Below are 16637 nucleotides of genomic sequence, written 5' to 3'. Positions count from 1 at the left end.
TTTTGTTTGACTTAAAATCATAGTATGTCATTCACTAACATTTAACTAGTCTGAAAATTTTCATCAACTTTTCTTGTACATTCAGAAATACTGAATAACCTGACCAATTTGAATTTCATTTTTGGGACCATTATAATGATAATTTTAATTACCTGCAGGTGAAATTTGGGGTTTGCTTTATTTATTTCTTTTTGCCTCCCACATAATGGATCTGTGAGTCTATGCTAATTTATATGAAGCATGTGATTTATTGTAATAAAGTTAACTTCTTTTGTTATGCAAAAGGGGTTTTTGTTTCTTTTGACGCTTATAATTGGAAGAAGTTGTGATTCCTTAATATTTTAAAAGTTATCTCAGTTTCTTCAGCTTTCATTTGTCTAGTTATATAAAATAAGCTCTTAGTTCCTGTATTTGTGTGGCATAAAAAGTAGTTTTTATGATTACATAATAATAAAAAAAACTTTAAACAAATCTTTTTATGGTTAACAAAAGATATTATCAACAAAATATATTAATAATGAATAAGAATCCTTATCCCAACTTTGACACTAATAAATTAATTTGGTCTTAGAGTAAGGTTGCATCACCTGCCTGGTTCTAGGGCCCTTGTTGGAGAATTGAGGGTGATTTTTAGTATCAGTACCTTTATCTTTCAGTCTTTTAATTCTCTCTTTCACTCTTACACTGCCCTCCCTCCACAACATTATTATCTGAGAATTGGTCAACTATATTTAAGTAACTATTAGAAATGGGCATTTATTAAGTTTGTCCAACAAGACAACAATAAGATAACAAAAAGACAAAAGTCTATGACACAATCTTCCACAAGTATATACAAACTGAAGGGAAAGTAGTTTTGAACATATACAATATCTGTAGTAAATGGGTAAGCTTCAGATCTTCAATGTTATAAATTTCCCCCTTTCATTGTGAACTCAATAAATTCTTCTGTAACATATTGAAGTCTAATTTTTCAGGCTCCTTGTAGAACAGTAAATTTCTGTTCAGTATACTCTTGGCTTCCAATGGAGAAAGTATTGTAAACTGATCCAAGGATGGATCAATGATATTATGAAAAGTTTAACATCCTAGTCTAGGCCTATAAGAATTTTAAAAAGTTCCTCTTGCTCTTTCCTTTTTTGGGGGGTTGGGTGGGTAAGGAGAAGTTAGGGAGGAAGACAACCTAGACCCAAATTAAATCATATATCTTTCCTTTTCCTCAGGTATTTCTTTCATAGGGATTGGGTGCTAACACCTTCCAACCCTTCCAAGTTTGTCACCCATGAGAACTCCTGATACTAATTAATTTGATGGTTATATGCAGCCCCCAAGTGTATGATGCAATCCCTCATTTTGGAACATATAATTGACATTGCTGATGTCATTTCAAATAATACAATTTTTTAAAAATGACTTTTCACAAGTCTATGAGAATGCTTACTTGACTGAATAAAAAAATAATTTAAGTGATTTGGGGTATATTCTTAAAAATATTCTTAAAAGTATAAATTCTGAAAAACATTTTTTCAAAAGTTTTTCATATATGTTAATAATTGCTTGATCTGCCTGCTTTGATATCTTCCTACTTTTATATTCATTACAAAACATTAAGATATTTTGCTGTCATGTTTTTATGACTTACTGTCTTTCCAATAACATTAGCATTATTTTGTTTAACATGAATTTTTAAATCAATTAAACCAACTAATGCTTGCATTAAAAAATTTCTTCACTATCCACTTCATTTCCATTTTTCCCCCAGTGCTTTCAATAAACGTGGAACTTTTGCCCAATGGCTATTCTAAGAGGAATTCATTTTGAATGGCAATTGTTAATTCAAGTATTTGGAAATGTTCCATTTCTTTATTATTATGGCATATGCTCCTGTAGCTGTTTGCAAATCATAAAACTTACCTTGTCCTTTTCTTTTGCCTACATATTTTTAATAACATTAGATATTATTCGATCTGACATACTCATGTCATTCAAATATTTTTAAATTTTACTATAATTTTTAAAGCTCCTTCCTCTTCTAGCTACCTTGGAAGTTCCATTGAAAGCATTCTGTCTTTTCTGCATTATTAATGATTGTCTTTTTAAAAAATATATAGGTTTTGGTAACATGGTATGTAAATCACAAGGTCAACTGTCTGTTTTTGAATAGCCTAACAGTGGTATTTTTAAAAGATATTGGTTTAAATACAAAAAAGAAAATAAAACAAAACAAGTAGTAGGATAGATTTTTTCCTGTTGCTGATGCTCTGGTATAAGACATTGAGATCTATTTAAGTAAATACATTTAATTGGATTAAATTCAATCCAATTCAACAAATATTGAACAACTGAGCATGTACAAGGCTCTGTTCTAGGTGCTAAAGCACTGTTAGCAACTGAATACATTAGTCCAAAAGAAAATATAGTTAAAGCTTACTGTTATAAGATTAAGAAGGGCCCATGAGGAAAGGGACTACTGCCATACAAGTTAAGTCTCACTCTTAGCCAGGAAATGTCAGGTTCTTTTAATGAAAATCATTAATTGAATCATCTGGGATGGGCAGACATGAATGGGTTGTCATTTTTATCATTGAAGAGAGTAGACATGAAGGAAAAAACAAAACAAAAAACCCCCGAAAATAAAGATATGCTCAAGAATAGAAATAATTCACTTAAAATTGTTAATTATTTTAAATATCATTCCCAAACAGACAATGATCATTTTACTTTATAATCTTTAATAAAGGCCTTAAGCAATATATTTCTAAAGAGAGATATAGACTAAAATCTTGATTAATGATATAAGCACTAGCTGAGATTTAAAGCCTGAGGAAGAAAATAGTTTATTAGAAATTAATTGTGCACAATTTTTAAAAGACAATTACAAAGGTCTTACTGAGCAAAGTGATAATTCAGGTATTATAGCAGATTTAACTTCTTTCATTATATTAAATTAAAATTTAAATATGATAACATACAAATTCATAATATAAAATAGAAAAAAGGTATTCTGACAAAGATAAAATACAACACATTCTAAAAATAGTGTCTTTTAGTGTTTTTTTTTTAATTCTAATATATAAAAGAAAATATTTTAATGGAAAAAAGAATTGTGTAATAAAATAATTTATCATATTTTATATTATTTTGTTTTCACATCACTTTTAATTTACAAATATGTACCTTCTCACTGTGTGAGACACTATAATGTTTGTGTGTGTATGTGTGTGTGTGTGTGTGTGTGAGAGAGAGAGAGAGAGAGAGAGAGAGAGAGAAAGAGAGACTGAGAGACAGAGACAGAGACACACAGAGAAACAAACACACACAGAGAAGTAGTTCATTAAAACCAAGCAATCATCTATACATTTTGAAAAGAAAATCCCTTTTAAAAAAAAAGAAGGGGTATTAATTTTTATTTTATTCAGGAAGTCGGCAATTAGGCTTTTTTATAAATTTCTGGAGTGATGAGAAATTGCTTATTATAAAATAGGTTTTTTAGTAACTTAGGTGGAGTCTCAGAATTAACTGATTAATAAGAAAAAAAATTTGTAATTTTGATGATTGCTAAAGTTATATCCTCATATACATCTGAATTATGTTAGAACAAATGATAATGAAAATCATTGTGGTAACTAGTGAAATAAAACAATGAACAAACTGTTGTTTTATTTTTCCTTACTCTAATTTATTACAAAAGAGCTTTTTTGATAATGAGTAAAGTCACTGGAAAGAGGACAAATTGGAAAATTGATGATTAATTACATATAATTATCTCTAAATTAAATTTTATATATGATACTTATTACTGCATGTGTGTGCATGTGCGTGTGTGTGCATGTGTGTGCATGTGTGTGTGTGTGTGTGTGTGTGTGTGTGTTTAAGGTGATGCTCCTTGTTATATTGACAGTTTTGGTAATTGAATACCACAATTACCAAGGTATAAATAGATATCTGGATATATAACTTTCACTCTGTCTCTCTTTCTCTGTCTATGTCTCTCTCTCTTTGTATCTCTGTCTTTCTCTGTCTCTCTATGTCTCTCTCGCTCTTTCTGTCTTTTTCTTTCTCCCATATTGAAAGCAAAATCTGTCCGAAAACAATATGCATAGATAAGATACATAACTATGGTAAAGATACCTGCATATTGTGTTTCATAGTTTTTGTAGTCAATAGGAAGAGGATTCAGATCCTCTGATTATAATTTTGTGGTTATTGGACAAATGTATATTATGTAGAAATAATGCAGTTGAAGAACAGTATTTGGTTTATCATCTTGAAAAAAAAGTGGTATGTCTCACTGAAAAGACCCTGCTTTTGACAGGAAGATGAATATAATAATTAATCTCAGAATCTTATGGGGAAAACAAACAAACAAAAAAAGATTTTACCTTCCTTTACACTGACATATGGCTTCATTTTTTTTTTTTTTAATCTCTTTATTTCTCTATTGCTATTTCTTACCTTGGTATTAAAAATGCTGAAGAAACTCTACAAATACAAGTTACATTTTTTGAATGAATGCCCTCTAAAAAGTGTTATTAATAATTTGGGGAAATAAGACACATTAACTTTTATAAAGATAGATAAAATCATATCTGAGTAAATCCATGCACCCTTATTATGAGACTATTTTTAGAGGATAAGAAGAGAATTGAAGTACTGTGAAATGACAGGGTTAGGCTTAGAATTTTCTCAGAAAAAAATGCATGTCTCTCTGTGGGAAAAAATTCCATGGGAAATTTGAGTCAGAAATGTAATTAAATATTATATATAGCTTCTCCAGTATTTCTCCCTTCATCACATATTTGTAAAAAGCAGTTAACACAGTTCATGACATGATAGGCACCACATGAATGATTTCCTTCACATTTCTCAAAAGGACAACATTCAGAATTATATAAAATTTAAAGAATACAAAACCTAAAATTACATTAAAAGGGAGCTTTCAGAGGTTAGAAAGAATATACAGTATTAGTAATATAACAGGGCAAGCATATACTAGACATTCATTATACTATTAAAAAACGAAAGAAAACAAACCAATCAACCTTTGATTTTGTAAGTTGAGCTGTTAGTCAACTAGAGAGACTGAAAAGCCTAAAGAAGCCTAAAGAAATAATTCTATAGTGATATGGTATACCTGAACACATAATATATATATATATATATATATATATATATATATATATATATATATTATATTAAAAATTATATGCTATATATATTAAAACCGATTATATACATATAATCGGTTTTAATTACAAGTGAAATTTGTCAAATTTTTATCAGTTGCTAGTTATAGTAAACTTTTAAAGTGTAATTTCGAAGCTGGAATGAATGATTTATATGACTCAATCTGGACCCTTGATATTTCCTTATGGAAGGAACATAGTAAACAACAAACCACATTTTATTACATTCAATATTAGGAAGCCACAGAAATGTTTATGAGAAATGTAAAAGCAGAAGACAAAACAAAACAGAGGCAAAAACTACTCCTTTGAAATCAAAGGACTACAGAACAAAATATTGGATGTAAGATTAACACAAAAAAACCTTACAAATGAAGCTATAATCAAAGTATCTTTTTGTTAGTATTCTAGCCTATGTGCTGAAAACAAATGAAGACAAAATAGATATATTAGTGGATACTTTTCTAAGGAAGAAATTAAACTATCATTAGTTATATCATTTAAAAATGTTCTAAATCACTAATGTTTATAAATATTAAATTTAAAGTCATTCTGATATTAAATAATTCCAATGAATATTGCAAAGTTGAGAAAAGAGATAAAATTCACATATTTGTCAATTGGCAAATTTGTCAAGAGGCAAATTAATTAATTCTCAGGTGAAATATGCATAGATTGGTCTTAGTCCATTCTAGAAAGCAATGTGTAACTATTACCCCTCTAAATCACTAAACTGAATCTTTTTGACCCAGAAATAGTAGAGAAACCTCAAATGACTTGTACAAACTTATGTAAAATCAAGGAAACAGTATAAGTTGCACAATCTCCAAGTTACAAAAATAACATCAGTGTAGAAATAAATATTTTTTGCAATCCATACATCAGACCATTAATTAACAGGGTGGCAAATTTTGATTCCAAAGAACAGATAATGTACCATGTTATCTACCTTCTGACCCAGAAGTAATAAAGTGATTGAAGTTCTAGAATAAGAAGTAGAAACAGAAAAAAAAATTTCCCTGATCACCAACTGAAATACAGTACAGGAGCAAAACTTATAGGAATATCATGGCCAAGTTTCCAAGTTCCCAAGTTAAAAAGAAATCAGAAGCAAACAAACAATTTAAATATCTTGGAGCTACACTAAGGATTACACAAGACATAATAAGTTACTACATTGAAGACCCATATTTTTCACAGAGCAAAAGAGCTGAGGTTATGACCAAGGGTTACTTACCCAGCAAAATTAAATATAATACTGAATGGAAAAAAAAGAGAAAGAAAGAAAAGAAAAGGGCAGGTAATAAACTGAACAACATTCAGGGATTTGTGACCAAAAAAAAAAGCAGAACTTAAAAAGAAATTTTGACAGATGAGATCCAGCTGAAATAAATACTAAGAACTAATTATAAGAAACTCAAGGTAAAATCATTTACTTCTTATATCAGAAAACTTTATGAGTTCTTTTTTGTCTGTCATTTTTATTTTGATAGTTTGAAAGAAAGCTTGAGCTGAATTGAGTATGATAAAGTGATCCCCCAAATAAATGAATATATAAGTGAATACAGATGTGTAGGGAGAGATAGAAAGGAGCAATTATCTCATTTAAATGAGGCAAAAAAGAAAAAAAAAAAAAGATACAGAATAAGTTAATAGGAGAGAGGATGGGTAATACAGAAACCTTATTCTCAGGAATTGGTTAAGGAGGGAACTATATATATATATATATATATATATATATATATGTATATTTACATGAGTAAATTCAGAAAGAATTAAAATGATAAGTGAATAGGGTACGAGAGAGGAAAAGGGAAAGATTCTATGAGAATGGGGTATGTTAAGGAATAGAAGGACAAAATAGCACCTAGAGTAAAGTAAAGAAGTGAGAAGGGATAAGAATCAAATGAGAAGAATAGTGAGGAAAAATAGGAATAGAGAAAATATATAAGTAATTATAGCTTAGACTATGAATGGAATGAATTTAGCCATGAAACAGAAACTAATATAACATTAAAAATATGTATTTAGCAATATGTTACTTTCAGGGAATATTACAAAATGAGAGATAAACACAAATATAAAATAAAGAGTTGGAGTAGAATTTATTGTGCAAATAACAGAGTAATCCTGATTTCATGTAAAGTTAAAGCTAAAATAAATTTAATCAAAAAAGAAAAATAGGGAAATTATATTTTATGTCAACCATGTTATTTGTTATTGGTTTTGACCATTAAGGATAGCTAAAGAGTCTAAAATACCTGAGAAAATACTTGCCAAAATCAGATTTGGTAACTTTATGAATATAATCATAAAGCACTTAAAAAAAAACAAATTAAGTTTGATCTAAATAATTGAGGTGATATTCATTGTTCATAGCTTAGTAAAGTTAATTTAATTTAAAAGTGACAATTTTAACTAACCTATTTATGCAACGATATCTCTATTGCATTACTAAAAACTTTCTGTTGGAAAAAAAGTTCATTTAGAAGAACAACAGGTCAAGAAGTTCAAAAATATCAGGAGAAAAAAGATGGTAAGGAAGCAGATTTATTCTTATCAGATCTTGAACCATATTATAAGATGAATGCATTATTGAAGTGCAAAATAAATGATTTTGATTATTTTAAATTAAAATTTCTTATACAAACAAAATCTTTACAACTAAGAATAAAAAAAAATGCCAAAAGTTTTGGGAAAGCAATCTTTCATGGATAATCTCTGATAGAATATGATTATGTTACAATGTTGCTATATTGAAGGAAATAATGAACTAGTTGACTTAGAAAAACATAGGAAGAGTTGGACTTATAAAAAAAATTCACATAAAGAGTGAAACCATAAACAAATTAGTTAAACATCAAAAAATTTCCTTCTCAGAACAATTGATGAGGAAGAATTTGTAAAACAACCAAAATATAAATTATATGATTTTGAGTACATTAAGTTGAAAAGATTTTGCATAAGTAAATGAAATCAAAATTAGAGTGAAGGCAGAAAACTGAGTGGGGGAGTAGGTCAGCAAGTTTCTTCTAAACAAGCATCATTTTTCAAATAGATGGAGAACTGAGTTACATTTATAAGAAAAGTTATTTCCCAAGTGCAAAATTGTCAAAGGATATGAACAGACACCTTTCAAACAAATATACATATACACTCATATGAGAATATGCTCTAAATCAATGTTGAATACAGGAATACAAAGTAAAACAATTGAAATACTACTTCACATTTAGATTTGCTAATATGATAGAAAACGAAAATAAATGTTGGGGGAATGTGAGAAAATTAGGACACAAGTGCACTGTTGGTGGAGTTATAAATTGATACAACTATTCTAGAAACCAATTTACAACTATGTTCAAAGGACTAGAAAATTATACAAATCCTATAAGCCAGAAATACTACCATTGTGTATACCAAAAATATTTTTTGAAAGGAAAAAATCTTTATACACACGCAAAAATATTTATAGCTACTCTTTTTGTGGAGGCAAAGAATTAGAACTGAAAGAATGCACATCAATTGAAAAGTTGACTGAACAGATTTTGTTATATAATTGTGATGGAATACTATTTTGATATAATAAATGATCATCTGATGATATCCATATGTAAGATTGCCCCTTGAGTTATTGAAAAATACTGTTTGCTTTAAAAAAAGAGTTATCTTGTCAAAACTATGGTAGAGTCTACTTGGCTTCATTTTTCTACTCCAAGGTGAAACTTATTTGTTGTTCCAATTACTTTTGGTATTCTACTTTAATATTCTAAAAAAAAAAAAAAAAACTATGGTGAATAATTTGAATAATTTATCAATAATGTCTCGCAGGAAATAAATAGTATAACAGGAATTTATAGACAGGATTTATAGAAGATAGAATTTATAACAGGAATGCAGAATCAGTTCAGTAGTAGAAAAACTATCAACATAATTGACCTCAATAATAAGCAAAACCAAACCAAACCAAACCAAAAACAAACAAACAAACAAAAAAAAAAACAATCATTATCTCAACAGACACAGAAAAAAATTTTTGATAAAATGTTCCCCTTCCTATCAAAAACATGAGAGAACATAGGAATAAAAGAAATATTTCTTAAAATATCAAGCAGTATCTATCTAACATCAGCAGCAAGAATTATCTGTATAGAGAATTATCTAGAAGCTTTCCTAGTAAGATCAGTGGTGAAATAGGGTGTTTTTAGGATTACTATTATTAATACAGTACTAGAAATGTTAGCTATGGCAAGGAGAGAAGAAAAATATTGCAGAAATTAGAATAGGCAATAAAAAACAAAAATTTGCAAAATTTGATGCTATATATATATATATATATATGCAGCATAATATCCTAGAGAATCCTAGAGTATCAACCAAAAAATAGTGCTTGAAATTAACAACTTTATCAAATTTCAGGATATGATAAATCCATGTAAATCAATGGATTTTCTTTATATGACAAACAAAACCCAGAAGCAAGAAATAGAGAAATTTCATTTAAAATAATTGTAAAAAATATAAATACTTAGGAGTCTACCTGCCAAGATAAACCCAAGATGTATATGAACATAATTGTAAAATCTTTTTTTTTTTTTTTTACAAAAATAAAAATAGATTCAAACAACTGGAAAAGTACCAATTCTTCATGGGTAGCCTGAGCCAATATCATAACAATGATAATGTTGCCTAAAATAACCTGCCTATTCACGGCCTTCCCTATCAAACCATTACATGATAAAGCTGGAGGAAATGGCAACACAATTCATCTGGAAGAACAAAAGGTCAAGAATTTCAAGAGGATTAATGAAAAAAAAAATACAAATAAAGGTGGTATGCCATTCCAGATCTCAAATTAGATTATAAAACAATAATCATCAAAATTCTATGGTATTAGCTAAGACATAGAGTGATTGAATCAATGGAATAGATTTCGTACACAAGACACAATATCCAGTGCTCAAACCTCACCTTCTGTGATGAGAATGTACTATTTGACAAAAGTGCTGGGAAAACTGGAAAACTGGGAAAAACAGGAAATAATATAGTTTATAGATCTACACCTCACATCATGTACCGAGATAAGTTCAAAATGGGTGAATGATTGAAACATAAAGGGTGAGAGCACAAGCAAATTAGAAGGGCAAGAAATAATTTATCTGTCAGAACTATGGGAAGGGGAAACTTTTTTTTTTTTTTACTTCTGTTTAATCTGATGTTATTTTTTTATTAAAGCTTTTTTATTTATAAAACATATGTATGGGTAATTTTAAACACTGACTCTTGCAAAACTTTCTGTTTTTCCTTCCTTCTCCCCACCCCCACCCCTAGATGGCAGGTAGTTCAATATATGTTAAATATGTTAAAATAAATGTTAACTTATTTATTTATACTTATTTATATATACTTATTTATACAGTTATCTTGCTACACAAGAAAAATCAGATCTAGAAAAAATATCTGAGAAGAAAAACAAAATATAAGCAAACATCAACAGAAAGGACGAAAGTGCTATGTTGTGGTTCACACTCAGTTCCCACAGGCCTCTCTCTCTGGGTGTAGATGGCTTTCTTCATCACTGAACAAGTGGAATTGGTTTGAATCATCCCATTGTTGAGAGCCATGTGCATCAGAATTAATCATTGTATTTTTACAGTCAAAGGTTCTGATAAAGGCCTCATTTCCAAAATATATAGAGAATTAACTCTAATTTATAAAAAATCAAGCCATTCTCTAATTGAAAAATGGTCAAAGGATATGAACAGACAATTCTCAGATGAAGAAATTGAAACTATTTCTAGTCATATGAAAAGATGCTCCAAGTCATTATTAATCAGAGAAATGCAAATTAAGACAACTCTAGGATACCACTACACACCTGTCAGATTGGCTAAGATGACAGGAAAAAATAATGATGATTGTTGGAGGGGATGTGGGAAAACTGGGACATTGATTCATTGTTGGTGGAGTTGTGAACGAATCCAACCATTTTGGAGAGTAGTTTGGAACTATGCTCAAAAAGTTATCAAACTGTGCATACCCTTTGATCCAGCAGTGTTACTACTGGGATTATATCCCAAAGAGATTATAAAGAAGGGAAAGGGACCTGTATGTGCACGAATGTTTGTGGCAGCCCTTTTTGTAGTGGCTAGAAACTGGAAACTGAATGGATGTCCATCAGTTGGAGAATGGCTGAATAAATTGTGGTATATGAATATTATGGAATATTACTGTTCTGTAAGAAATGACCAACAGGATGATTTCAGAAAGGCCTGGAGAGACTTACACGAACTGATGCTGAGTGAAATGAGCAGGACCAGGAGATCATTATATACTTCAACAACAATACTATATGATGACCAGTTCTGATGGACCAGGCCATCCTCAGCAACGAGATCAACCAAATCATTTCTAATGGAGCAGTAATGAACTGAACTAGCTATGCCCAGAAAAAGAACTCTGGGAGATGACTAAAAACCATTACATTGAATTCCCAATCCCTATATTTATGCACACCTGCATTTTTGATTTCCTTCACAAGCTAATTGTACAATATTTCAGAGTCTGATTCTTTTTGTACAGCAAAATAACGTTTTGGTCATGTATACTTATTGTGTATCTAATTTATATTTTAATATATTTAACATCTACTGGTCATCCTGCCATCTAGGGGAGGGGGTGGGGGGGTAAGAGGTGAAAAATTGGAACAAGAGGTTTGGCAATTGTTAATGCTGTAAAGTTACCCATGTATATATCCTGTAAATAAAAGGCTATTAAATAAAAAAAAAAAAAAGAATTAATCATTGTATAGTTTTGTTGTTTTCATGAATAATACTCTTCTGGTTCTGCTCATTTCACTCAGCATCAGTTCATGTAAGTCTCTCCAAGCCTTTCTGAAATAATCCTATTGGTCATTTTTAAAAGAACAATAATAATTCATAACATTCATATACCATAACTTACGCAGCCATTCTCCAATTGATGGGCATCCATGGCGCTTCCAGTTTCTAGCCACTACAAAAAGGGCTGCCACAAACATTTTTGCACATGTGGGTCCCTTTCTCTCCTTTAAGATTTCTCTGGGATATAAGCCCAGTAGAAACACTTCTGGGATAAAGGATATGCACGGTTTGATAACTTTTTGAACATATTTCCAAATTGCTCTCCAGAATGGTTGGATTCATTCAAAATTTCTCCAACAATGTATCAGTATTCCAGTTTTCCTACATCCCCTCCAACATTCCGCATTATCTTTCCCTGTCATCTTAGCTAATCTGACAGGTGTGTAGTGGTATCTCAGAGTTGTCTTAATTTGCACTTATTTCTCATATCAACAATGATTTGGTTCATATGATTAGAAATAGTTTCAATTTCTTTGTCTGAAAATTGTCTGTTCATATCCTTTGACCATTTATCAATTGGAGAATGGCTTGATTTCTTATAAATTAGAGTCAGTTCTCTATATATTTTGGAAATGAGGACTTTATCAGAACCTTTGACTTTAAAAATGTTTTCCCGGTTTATTGCTTCCTTTGTCTTCATTAGTTTTTTGTACAAAAATTTCTTAACTTAATATAATTAAAATTTTCTATTTTGTGATCAATAATGATCTATTGTTCTACTTTGGTCACAAATTCTTTCCTTCTTCCCATTTCTGAGAGGTAAACTATCTTATGTTCTTCTAATTTGTTTATAATATCATTCTTTTATGTCTAGATCATGAACCTATTTTGACCATATCTTGGAGTGTACAGTGTTAAGTGAGGGTCCATGCCTAGTTTCTGACATATTAATTTTCAATTTTCCCAGCAGTTTTTATCAAATAGTAAATTCTTATCTCAAAGGCCGGTGTCTTTGGGTCTGTCAAATGCTAGATCGCTACAGTCATTGACTATTATGTCCTGTGAACCTAACCTATTCCACTGATCAACTACTCTGTTTCTTAGCCAGTATTAAATGGTTCTGATGACCACTGCTTTACGATATAGTTTTAGGTCTGTATAGCTAGGCCACCTTCATTTGCTTTTCTCTTCATTAATTCCTTTAAAATTCTTGCCCTTTTGTTCTTGCAGATGAATTTTGTTGTTACTTTTTCTAGGTCAGTAAAATAGTTTCTTGGGAGTTTGATTGGTATAACACTAAATGAATAGATTACTTTAGTTAGTATTGTCATTTTTATTATATTTGCTTTACCTTTCCAAGAGCACTTAATGCTTTTCCAATTGTTTGGATCTGACTTTATTTTTGTGGAAAGTGTTTTGTAGTTTTGCTTATATAATTCTTGACTTTCCAGAAGGGGAAAATTACTTAACCAAACGAAAGACAGAGCCTATAACAATGAAAATTTGGATTACATTAAATTAAAAACAAATAAAAACAAGCAACAACAACAAAAAACACAATGCAACCAAGTTTAGAAAGCAAGCAGAAATCTGGGTAACAATCTTTACAGCAAGTTTAAAGGCCTCATTTCTCAAATATACAGAGAACTATATCACATTTATAAGAATATAAAGCCATTTCCCAATTGATAGTCCAAAGAAATGAACAGAAAAATTTTCTATGATGAAATAAAAGCTATCAATAGTGCTCTGAAACACTCTTGATTAGAGAAATATCAAAAATCAAACAACTCTGAGATATCATCTCACACATATCAGATTGGTTAATGTGGCTTAAAAGGATTGACAAATGTGGGAGAGAATGGGGAAAAATTGGGACACTGAAGCAATGTTAGTGGAGTTGTGAACTCATTCAACCATTATGGAAAGCAATTCAACACTGTGCCAAAAGAGCAATCAAACTATGCCTACTCTTTGACCCAGTATTACATAACTAGCTCTGTATACCAAAGTGATCATAAAAAAGGCAAAGGAACCTACAAGTGTAAAAATATTCATAGTAGTCCTATGGAATGCCCCTTAATTAGGAATGACTGAATAAACTGGGGTCTATACATGTAATGAAATACTATTGCGCAATGAGAAATGAACAGGCAGATTTCAGAAAAAAAAACTTGGAAAGACTTACTTGAATTGATATAATGTCAAAAAAGCACAACCAGGGAAAAGCTGCTATATACAGCATCTGAAATATTATGTAATGATCAAATATGAGTTATTCAGCTCTTTTTAGTATCAAAATGATCCAAAATAAAAACAAAGGACTAAAGAAAGAAAATACTATCCATATCCAAACAAAGAATTGATGGACTCTGAATGTAGATCTTACACATATATACATATGTACATATATGTGTACTTATATATCCATATTTTGCATGCATATATCTGTAAACATATACATATATATGTCTATATAAATGTATTTCTCTTACCTTATTCTTGGTCATTTCTTTTTTTTTTTTTTTGAGTTGTTTTTTCCTTTTCCCAACTATGATTAATACTTAAATATTTTTCATATGACAGCACAATATCAGATTGCCAGCCATCTTTGAAAGAAGGGAGGAGAGAAAGGCAGAGATTTTTTTTTATATTCAAAATTAAAAAAAAAATTCATGCTAAAATTTTTCTGTACATGTAACTGTAGAAATTTCTTACAGTTAAAAAAAAAAAAGCTTGAGCTATGAATACAAGAATTTTTATTATAAACAACTGTGTACTATTATATTAGGGTATTGGATTTAAAACAACTTTTTGGAAGTATTTGGCAGATATGAGAAGTTTCAGCATTCTTATTTTCATAGACACAATCCAATTATTAAATGGATATGTGATCTCATTGATGGAATGTTCTTTTCAATAACAAAGATTACAACCTGTCAAGCTCTAATAACATGACTGCTGGATGTGTCATCTCATAAGCTGATCTGAAAGTCCACCTATTGCACTGGAGGCCTCTGCTGCCTTTTGCTGACATCCCAAGAATAACAATGGGGTACTGTGTTTTGAGTTAAAGCAAAGAATATTTTTAACACACTTATGACTAGATATTTTAGCACTCATACTTAAAAGCAGCTGTTTTATAAAGGAAGACATTGGTCATATTTGAATGGGCTTCATCTCCCTAAGGATAGACAAATTACTTCTCAGAAGAAAAGAAGAAATGTTTAGATTTTTTTGTTGTTGTTTTCTCAAGGTTGCATGTTATGTGTCATGACGCAAAATATATACATATGTATATGAGATATATATATGCATTTTTATCATAATATAAAAGATTCTTCATTTTATGTGTCAGATAACATTCCTTTAATTAAGGAAGTTAATTATAATAAACTCTTAAAATATGTTAATTTATGTCACAGCTGTATTACCATATGCATTCTAAGATGAAGAAACTATGGTTATGTTAAGGATATTTTCAACTTTAACTCTGAATGTTCAGAGTTTTGTTTTTTTTTTGTCAGTTTAAGCTAAACTCTTAACATTTTTATAAATTGAATATAACCTTCTGTGTGAATTATATACTGGAGGTAATACTTTAAAATAAGTGGAGGATAATTATTCATTCATTTGATATTCATTGAGGCAATATTAATCACAGTGAATCCATTTGGGATTCATATGGAATATAAAATATAATTCCAAAGGAATTCTACTGTACTCCTAGTCTATCTCCATAATTTGTGGGCCAGATAACTCTGCTTTGCAAGGCAGAAGGTAATTTTGATTCTATCACGAAGGATATATTTTATTCTTATGCTATTCATATTATCTAATAATATATTGGCTGCAGATGAATAAACTACTCACCTGGATCCAGTGACTGGCATTCCTTAATATTATGCAGCTTACAATGCTCAGTTTGTGAATCAGAGAAGCTGTAAAAGCCAGATGCTAAGTGTGGGTTATTTTCTGGACAGTTTAATAACATATTCATGTCAATGAGATCTCTTATTTTTTTTTTTTTTTTAGCTATTGAGCATTTATTTTCTCTAACCTCTCTTCACACTGAAAAGCAAGAAATACAGAAGTCTTGTGTCACATAAGCACAGTCAAGCAAAACACATTCCCACATTGGTCACATCTAAACATACATTTCATATTCTGAATGTTGGTCATTACAACTTAGCTGTTCAACTTAAAACAATAATAACAGCAAGAACAAACTTTCCCTCTGAGAATTTTCCCTAAGGTTATTGGCAAAGATTCCTGTTCCTAAAAAGAAATTTCTGACATCAACCATAAATGCAATGATTTGAATTGCATTGCAAGAAATTTTCATGTAGAATTTGAACAAGGATGGTTCAAAAAAAAACTTCTTCCCTCCAATGATTATTTTCCTCAAATTTCTTTTGAATTATGCATGGGTGACTTTTCGATTCTGCAGAATGAAGTTTATAATTGTGATAGCTATTTAAGTATTGATGAGTTGTTTGGGTATCTTTTCCAAGAAGAAAGTGGCCAAACTAAGTAGTTGAGAGTTAGTAGAAGCTTGCTGAGGGTACATGTAGTTTTTCTTGAGGATTACTCTTTATTGGAGGGCTCT

The sequence above is a fragment of the Sarcophilus harrisii genome, chromosome 1 (genome assembly GCF_902635505.1).
Source record: "Sarcophilus harrisii chromosome 1, mSarHar1.11, whole genome shotgun sequence".
Taxonomy (NCBI): Eukaryota; Metazoa; Chordata; class Mammalia; order Dasyuromorphia; family Dasyuridae; genus Sarcophilus; species Sarcophilus harrisii.
This window is presented reverse-complemented; position numbering follows the sequence as displayed.